The sequence below is a fragment of the Asterias amurensis genome, chromosome 20 (assembly GCF_032118995.1).
Source record: "Asterias amurensis chromosome 20, ASM3211899v1".
In the NCBI taxonomy this organism is placed as follows: Eukaryota; Metazoa; Echinodermata; class Asteroidea; order Forcipulatida; family Asteriidae; genus Asterias; species Asterias amurensis.
The window spans coordinates 3,843,788-3,853,258 of record NC_092667.1 but is presented as its reverse complement, the minus strand read 5'-3'; positions in this window follow the sequence as shown (position 1 = coordinate 3,853,258).

Below are 9,471 nucleotides of genomic sequence, written 5' to 3'. Positions count from 1 at the left end.
ACAACAATGACACGACAACAATGACACGACAATGATGAAGAGAATGATGATGTCAGTCTGTTTTGATTCTATAATATGAACAAAAGGCGCTTGTGCTATGCATATTACAATAAAGCTTTTAACATTCGGGCTTGAAGAAAAAGAACAATTAAATAGAGTGGGACTCGAACTAACGACCTCCGGATTTATGTGCTTTATACCGACTTTGCTATCTAGCCCTACGCTGGCGGCGGTCTCTCTAATTTGATCAAAACCAACCACTCCGTCCCTTCCACATTAAAAGACCAATAGAAATATCCATCTGTACGGGGAGATCGTGTGCTCTTTCATTGTTTGTATCAAACTGGGAGCAAAACCAATTGGTTGGAAATTACTTTTCTGAGCTTTTAAATCTGTATGAAAACAATAAAATGTCGATACAAATACCATGGACCTTGTGTTTAAAGCCTCAGTGAAACTCTTTAGAATACACAATAATCTTTTACTCAATCCATGTTTAGAATACATATTCTTCATAAATGCAAATTAAATTGAATTTGTTTGGTACTAGTCTTTAGAGATCTAAAATGAATTTAACCTCATATAAACAAATTGACTAGTTGAAAATGAATTGAACCTCATATAAACAAATTGGCTAGTTTACAAGTTTTAGTTGGATGTTAAAATATATACGATGCATTGGACAAAAGTTCAGGGCCATCGATTATAAAATTCATGGCCTAACTTATTTTTTTTTCGGGATAAAAAATAAAATTATATGGGTCTTGTTTTGGTTTTTTTATTGTTTTTTCACACATTATACCAGATTTATAAGAGTATAAAATACTTCCGTAAACTATCAAATCTAGATGAAATGGTTAAAGCCATTATACACTTTCGATTCAGAAAAAAAAGGTTCACAGATTTACAAATAATTTACAAGGTTATAGGAGGTAATGATGAAAGACTTCTCTTGAAATAATGTTCCATGAAATTCTTTACTTTTTGAGAAAACATCAAAAAATATTAATTCTCGTTAGCGTTTACGGATTTATTTTAAACACAAGTCATGACACGGCGAAACGCGCGGAAACAAGGATGGGTTTTCCTGTTATTTTCTCCCGACTCCGATGACCGATTGAGCCTAAATTTTCAGGGTTTTTTTTATATATATAATATGTGATACACGAAGTGTAGGCCTTGGACAATACTGTTTACCGAAAGTTTATAATTGCGTTTTAACGAAAACATATCAACATCCGATTTAAAACAATTAAATACAACTTCCGTTGTTGCATTCTCTCATCGTAAGTGTTTTGTCAGTAAATCACTGGGCAAAAAAAAACCGAATCAAATCACGAACGAAAAGCCTCTGTTGCTATCACAATCGCACAATACATCAATCAGTCCCTTTCTAAAGATACAGTTGGATGTAAATTACTGCACACTAAAGTGTTTACGGCTTTACTATATGACTATCGTAAGATACAACTGTATATATTGCTCACGCGAAAGTAAATCAGCGTTGTATTTCAACTTCCTCTTCACAATCTGTCCCCAATCCAACGGTTTGACCTATTCTCGACATTTTCATTTACAGGATTGTCATTTTCACACAAACAATCAGGAACGCGGTAAAAATCCAATCAGCCGGGGAAAATGTCATCTAAAAACTGGCTTTAAAATTCCTGGTTGATGACAACTTGAAGACGTTAAACGAGTTCCCAATGGAATTGGACTAGTGTACCGTGAACCTGCGTCACTATGCCCAGTCAGCCCTTTTCGAAACCACGGTTTCGGCATTGGATTCGTCTTCAGGCTCAGTCCTCTCGTCTGAAGCCCTCAGCGTCTATATGCAAAGTATGCCGAATATTGTCAAGCGAGCCGAGCCGAATCTGGTGCGAAGCCGTGGTTTCGAAAAGAGCCTATATCGTACGTGACTTTTACGTTCTACTCGCTTGCTCAAGTACGGTGCTACAAGCAATAAACATTCCTCGCACATCTCTGACAGACAGACCTAGAAAAGTGGCCGTTTGGTGGTTTATACAAACGGAGGGTTTTTGAGTGGCAATTTCTACGATTCGACCTACTATAAGTTTCTACTCTTCAGTTCGCAACAGATTAATGTGACAAATTCTGGAACATCGTACACTATGCGGTCTTCGTTCATTTTGTGTTTTTCTTTTTTGAAAATAGACTAGCTTTGACGAGACAAAACGTCGGGCCGTTAACTTTGTTCTTTTCCCTTGTTTTACCCCCCCCCCCCAAGAAAAATAAATAAATAAATAAATACATTAAACAAACAAACATCACGAGACAAAGGTAAAAACAAAGCTTTCATAAGTCACCCAACTTATAACAAAATTAACAATAGTTATAATAGACTTCCAATGTTTGCACATTCAGTAACTCATGCTATCATCACTGCGGCACAACTTACGATTTGACTATTCGGTTTTTGGAAACCAACGTTTGATTTTTAATGAGGATATGAGTGGCTTCGAGTTTTCGTGCTTCGTTATAGTTTAAAGCCAGTGGACACTATTGGTAATTGTCAAAGACTAAGCTGAACAGTTGGTGTATTTCAACATATGCATAAAATAACTAACCTGTGAAAATTTGAGCTCAATCGGTCATCGAACTTGCGAGATAATACTGAAAGAAAAAAACACCCTTGTCACACGTAGTTATGTGCGTTTTTAGATGGTTGATTTCGAGACCTCAAATTCTAAACTTGAGGTCTCGAAATCAAATTCGTGGTAAATTACTTTTTTCTCGAAAACTATGGCACTTCAGAGGGAGCCGTTTCTCACAATGTTTTATGCCATCAACCTCTCCCCATTACTCTTTACCAAGTAAGGTTTTATGCTAATAATTATTTTGAGTAATTACCAATAGTGTCCACTGCCTTTAATAAACACACGTCATATTTAATCAATCTTTTGCTACATAAGACCTCAGGGCATCTTTAAAACGATATCCCCTCATAATACTGCTCGAAAATCATGCTCTGATTGTCACTTAATAATTGGCTCCCAAAATAATTGCGACCCTCCTTCGAACCCAGGACATAATTCTTGGGAGTAAATTCTTGGGAGTAAATTCTCGGGATTTCTGCCACAGTTTGGCTTGACTGGGACTTGAAGATGAAACGTCTATGGTCATCAATCAGGTATAGCCTCGTGATTAGTTGACTAATCTTGGCCTTAATTCCCGCCCGGTGAGGAACGGCCCGACTGCCGGTCGTCGAAACGGTTTCGCTTCGCCTGGCACTAAACAACATCCAAATCATGACTACTGATTTTCTATGGTACAACATACAAGCGATGACTGTTTTTCACTGCAGCCTCATCCGTAAACTAAATTGAGGTACATGTTATTGCCTCTTTTGTCTTTAAGTATCCATGATAACGGTGTTTAAAGGGAAGGTATACTTGATGATGGTAAAATTGTCGCAAAATCATCCACAACATGCTGTTGTTGTACTGCTCTGGCCCACTAAAGCTCAAGTAAAAAAGATCAAACAGATATGTTTAACATCCTATTTGCCCAAAAGGATAGGCAAGTACATGATGACATATTTGTTGTACTTTAGCTCAACTCCCTGGACTGCCTGCCCCCACATTATTATGTGTCTCAAGATTTAAAATAAGCATCAGACTTCCACTGAATAATATGAACTGACACTCCTCCCCAAACCAAGCCCCTCAGATACCTCTATTTGTATATTTCTTTATACATGTATAAACTTCGAACACAGTGTGCACGGCTACAATTAAAGCCACTGGACACTATCATGATAATTGTCAAAGACAAGTCTTCACAGTTGGTGTATCTCAACATATACATAAAATAACAAACCTGTGAAAATTTGACCTCAATTGGTCGATCGTCGAAGTTGCGAGATTTCGAGATCTCAAATTCTAATTCTGAGGTCTCGAAATCAAATTCGAGGAAATTTACTCCTTTCTCCAAAACTACGTTACTTCAGAGGGAGCTGTTTCTCACAATGTTTTATACTATCAACAGCTCCCCATTACTCGTTACCAAGTAAGATTTTATTATCATAATTATTTTGAGTAATTGCCAATAGTTTCCACTGCCTTTAAGGGAAAGGACATGAGCTTACCCACGGGAAATCATCATATGAACTCAGGTTGAAACAATCTAGATCAACGCACCAATTTACCTTTAATAACTATCTATACATTCATTCCTGCGGTGAGATTCCGGCACAAGTTTGCCCGGATGAGCAAATCGTTTTCAATTGACATGCACTCCAGCCTTATTAATTCAAAGTGATGTATTACTAGCGGGGTTATCAAAGCACCAAGGGGAAACGATGGCAGATTTATTTTTTGCTTTGTGAGCAAAGATTTATCACCTTTCATATTATGAGAAGGGATTTATGAAGCAATGGAACTAAAACCCTTGTTATTGAATGATTTACTCATGTTTCCCTCAGGTAAACAAAATCTTCGCCAAGGCGTCAAAAATAAAATTGTAAAACCTACTCATTGTTAACAGCTATTCATGGAAGAGGCCTGTTATGGATCGCGCCTTGCGTAAAGTGCTGTAATGTAATGTGGATGACAAAATATTATGACTCTTTTGTGCATACATTAAACTAGATTACCGAGGGGGATAAACTGTAGTTGTGCTGTGATGCATTCAACAGTTCAATAATGTTAATATGCAACACACTTACTCTTCATCATTAATAATTTTGAATATTATATTAATGACAAATTGTTGTAAAATGTGTACTGAAATTCCACAAAAGGTATCATGTACGTGAAACAAATAATTATGTTCAAGATAAGTTTCACTATAAAATAAACTAAAACTAGTAAAATCAGCACGCCTGGGTAAATTGAAGAATACTGAGCATGTTTCTACAGAGAGGAAAACCACTGGCAATACTATTTACAAAGTCACTGTGATAATGTATATACATATTATGACATTAAAGGCAGTGGACACTATTGGTAATTACTCAAAATAATTATTAGCATAAAACATTTCTTGGTGACAAGTAATGGGGAGAGGTTGATGATATAAAACATTGTGATAAACGGCTCCCTCTGAAGTGCCATAGTTTTCGAGAAAGAAGTAATTTTCCACGAATTTGATTTCGAGACCTCAGATTTAGAACTTGAGGTCTCGAAATCAACCATCTAAACGCACACAACTTCGTGTGACAAAAGGGTGTTTTTCTTTTAATTATTATCTCGCAACTTCGATGACCGATTGAGCTCAAATTTTCACAGGTTAGTTATTTTATGCATATGTTGTGATACACCAACTGTGAAGGCTAGTCTTTGACAATTGCCAATAGTGTCCACTGGCTTTAAGCCAAACAATAAGAAGCCGTAGTATAAACTTTCTTTTCCCATTAATTGTTTGAAGGATAATGCCAAAATTCGGCTCTCTGTGAGTAGATTTTATAAAACGAACTGAAGAGGCCTTCTCCAAATTGAAACACTGTTAACGTAGGACAAAAAAAGCTATGTGAAGAAGTTTGCCATAATTTAAATTTGTTATCCATGCTGCAGTTTTTTAAAGATCCATTAAGGAGAAATTGATGAACCGCAAACTTTAGGACAAGGTCATTTAAGCCGTGCAGCCTGCGCTAATCAATTAAACTTTGACAATGCAATTATTTTGGGTATCATCTTCCTAATTACAAATTCAAGGTGATCTTTCGGGGTCGGGTTGACTCTTTTTTGTTCAACGTCATCAAAAGTCAATTTCTGACCAAGGGCAAGGTATGCGTTTGTTCAGATTTCATGGAGATTTTGAGGATTTTGAGGATTTAGTGCCTTCTGGATATTCGTATTGGTAGACGATTTCGCCGTGCTCCAATTATTTCGGCGCACGTTGCTCGATCATCAGTAGCGAGAAGCCACGGCGGCGCAGCCCACTGTGACGAGATTGTACGACACTGTATTCCGGTGGAGCTTTTATAACTTAAAGAAATCTTAATTCTTGATCAAATCGATGCATGTCTGGAATAGCATGGAACTACACGGTTTTGGCTGTAGTGCCCCTTCAACACTGTGTCACAGACGTTTACAGTGAATACCCTTTGCAAATGAAAATGGCCTTGCACTCTCAAAGATGACTCATACAATGTTACCAAAACGAGACTGTAGGAACAATGTCTGTCCCCTTTTGGTACCATGGTAATCATAAACTTATTTCTGTAATTGCATACAAGGAATAACACTCACGCAGTGCCCATGTTCGAGGGGTCCACTAGAAGATTTGAAGTCCCCCACCCTTTTTTCAAGACAAGAGTATTTTTTCCCACTGCTGTCAGAGTGGCGTGTTTGGTCCAAGACTAAATGTGCAAATATCCAATCAGTCAACATTGACTGCACACACCTTTAATCTAATTAAAACGGTCAAGTTAGGAGGCGGATGACTAGTCCAACGCCATTGACTTTGCTGAGAAACTATTTTATTAATTACACCAAGAGAGAGAATTAGAGAGAAATGTTATCGCTTCGTCCGAGTCCAGACTAATCGAAAAAGTAAACACATCGAAGGGAAATGTTGTCAGTTTGACATATCACCTCATTGACATTTTCTCGGGAAATTTAATTATTTGAAAGTAGTTTTCTCTCTCTCCCTTTCGTCCAGATTTCTGGACGGGTCCTATTGATACTTGAAGTTGATGTGTTCAGTTTGAAAGACTGGGAACTATGGACTGCTGAAGGGGTACATCTTAAGAAGGTATTACTCAGCTACAAACGAGTTCAAATATTTGCTAAAAAAACATGGAATAGATTGAACAAGTATTTGGAATTTGGCACACAGTCAGAGCAAATCAGAAAGATCATTGCAGTTTTGTCCTTTGAAAACAAAACATGTATAAAGAACAAGCAATGACACTTTTGAAAATATTGCGTGTATTTTTTTTATTTATTAATTTTTTTATTTATTTATTTATTTATTTTTTTTGGGGGGGGTGAAATTTACGATCGCCCAACAGCGGCTAAATGCATTGTCATACAAAGACACACTCTTACTTTTTCCCAAGATCATGCTTAAAAATATCATCGAAGGCACACACAAGATATTTTGTTTAATTTCCAGTGACACAAGCCCATAAGGAAAAAGTGTCAGTATTAACAGCAAACTATTTGTGTTCTTCGAATACATTTCGTTTTCATCATGCTCCACTTATACCCAGCGGTTCTCCTTTGGACTAATTGGACATAAATTCATCATCGCACCGATACACCGTGTGTATAAATAAACAGGCCGATGACTTGGTTCGGAATTACTCCAATAAACATGAACGTCTCGGTCTCGTCTTGAAATGTCAGTTCTGTGTATTGTTTTTACAAGATTATAGGTAAAGTGTCGTCTTCATTGTAAGTGCCATTGAATCATATTCGAGCTTGAAGGGCTCTTTTGCGGATGCAACTATTTATTTTTTATCCAAAAACAAACTTCATGGAAAAAAATACAAAGATGATGGATTATGGAAAGATTGGTGTCACGGATTGAATTTTATTTGAGAATGATGCTGTTGATTTTCAATGGTTTAGGTAAAAGTATAATTCAGTTCACATTATGTTGATTTTGCATTGGGGAAAGACTGCAATTTGGTTTTACCCTGACACAGATGTGTATCACTGTATCACGAACAATTCAAATGTCGTGGGTTCGAATCACGCCCAAGTGACTTGACTGTGAATTTTATTAAGTATACAGTATACAGTACACAGCGGTGTAAGTGTATAAACAAAATCATAAATTCTTTTCAAAATCAGTGTACTTGTTTTTAGGATTCATGTAGACAGTCATCTCCTCAGACATGTGGGAGGTTGGATTAAGCATATTCCATTCCCCATTAAAATAATTGTTTGCACCAGGGAGGCTGGTTCATATCCTCCCAAAGGAGGTGCATTGAAGCAAGCAACCCCGTAATAATATGAGGTTCCCAAAACCGGAACTTATGAATAATTAATGGTGAAGTACTTTCCTTGATGACTAAGCTAGCTAATGAGACGTCTTATCAAGAAGCAATCGTACAAAACATTAAGCACGTTTATGAATCATTAAATGATATTTGTCATTACTGTCATCACAGATAAACGTGTGTTAACTGATCCCTTTCAGTGTAATATTATGTTCACTTGCTGTAGTACAAGGAGCCCACCAAAGATACAAGTGTATTAATACGAGAATAGAAATACCCGTGGATCTTTTTGTAATCACCTTCATTACCTCTTGAATAAAAATGTCTGAAAGTCAAATCTTCGCGAACAAAATAATGAAATACAGGTTTAAGAGTTCATAATTCACTTGTGGAATTTCGTTGCATCAAACAAACAGTGATAATTAACACCACTCTGGATAGATGGTTTCATCTTTAACAGTTTCGGGAATGTTAACTGTGTATTAAAAATAAACAGAATAGCATCCATCCCTCGGTTTTGTTTATTGATCAGTGACTTCATGAGGAGTTAAATCATCGGCAATATCCAGATATTTGGTTTAAAGATATAGGATGGTTTGAGAATACCATCTAACCGAATGCAAGTTCTATGGAAAGAAAACAAGAAGGTGGATGTTTGTTTGATTGCTGGTATGGCCTAATGTTTCCACCCTAGCCGGGTCGCGAATTTATTTTTAATTTTTCAAACGACATCGCAATGATTAGGTGAAAGAGCAGGGCAATTTCATGATGACGTAATCTGACGGAAACAGCCAATCACAGCGGCAGCGTTTGGGGGGGGGGGGGGAATTCGCAGCCGGGTCCTTCTCGGATACCTAGGTTGTGAGAATGGTCGAAACCAACAACCAACGTTTCCGATATTGGAAGCAGTTTCTTAACTGCGGCCCTCATTCAACTCGGGGCGTATAGTCCGATTAAAACCACACACACTTGACCCTGGCATCCCAAGTTTCGCAACTCTCCACATTCAATGACTTTAAAACACAAGTACTTCATACAGCGTACTATTCGCTTCTGATGATATTTCGATCATGGTTGGACAAAATATTTGTAATGAGTGAATGTAACAATTCTATCATCACGAGACGATGTGGCACCTCTCTTTGAGTTCGGTCTATACACACTTTCATGTAATGCTCGTGTTGATCCAAAGTGTAGATTGATAACAATAAAGACGGCGTCTCAGCACAACGTTTACTCAATGGCATATTCAAATACCGTGCTGAGTCCACAGTAAATTTGAAAACCCCCAAACGATCGGTTTACTCAGTACTTATGATTTCATTATTTCACGATTACCCAAAGTCGACAATTTGCAATGATGGATTTCGATATCAGTTCTTGTTCCGGTTGTCCGAAGCAAACAATTTAAACCAAATTGCCCCGTGTCTGATCTGAAGCAGATGGTAGTGCCTTTGTAAATATGTCATCCACACGTATGCATTAACAGTCCTCATCGGATGAGATTCTGTGTGTGTTTAAGTCTCCAGAAACAGAAATCTATCCGAAGGGGTTTTATT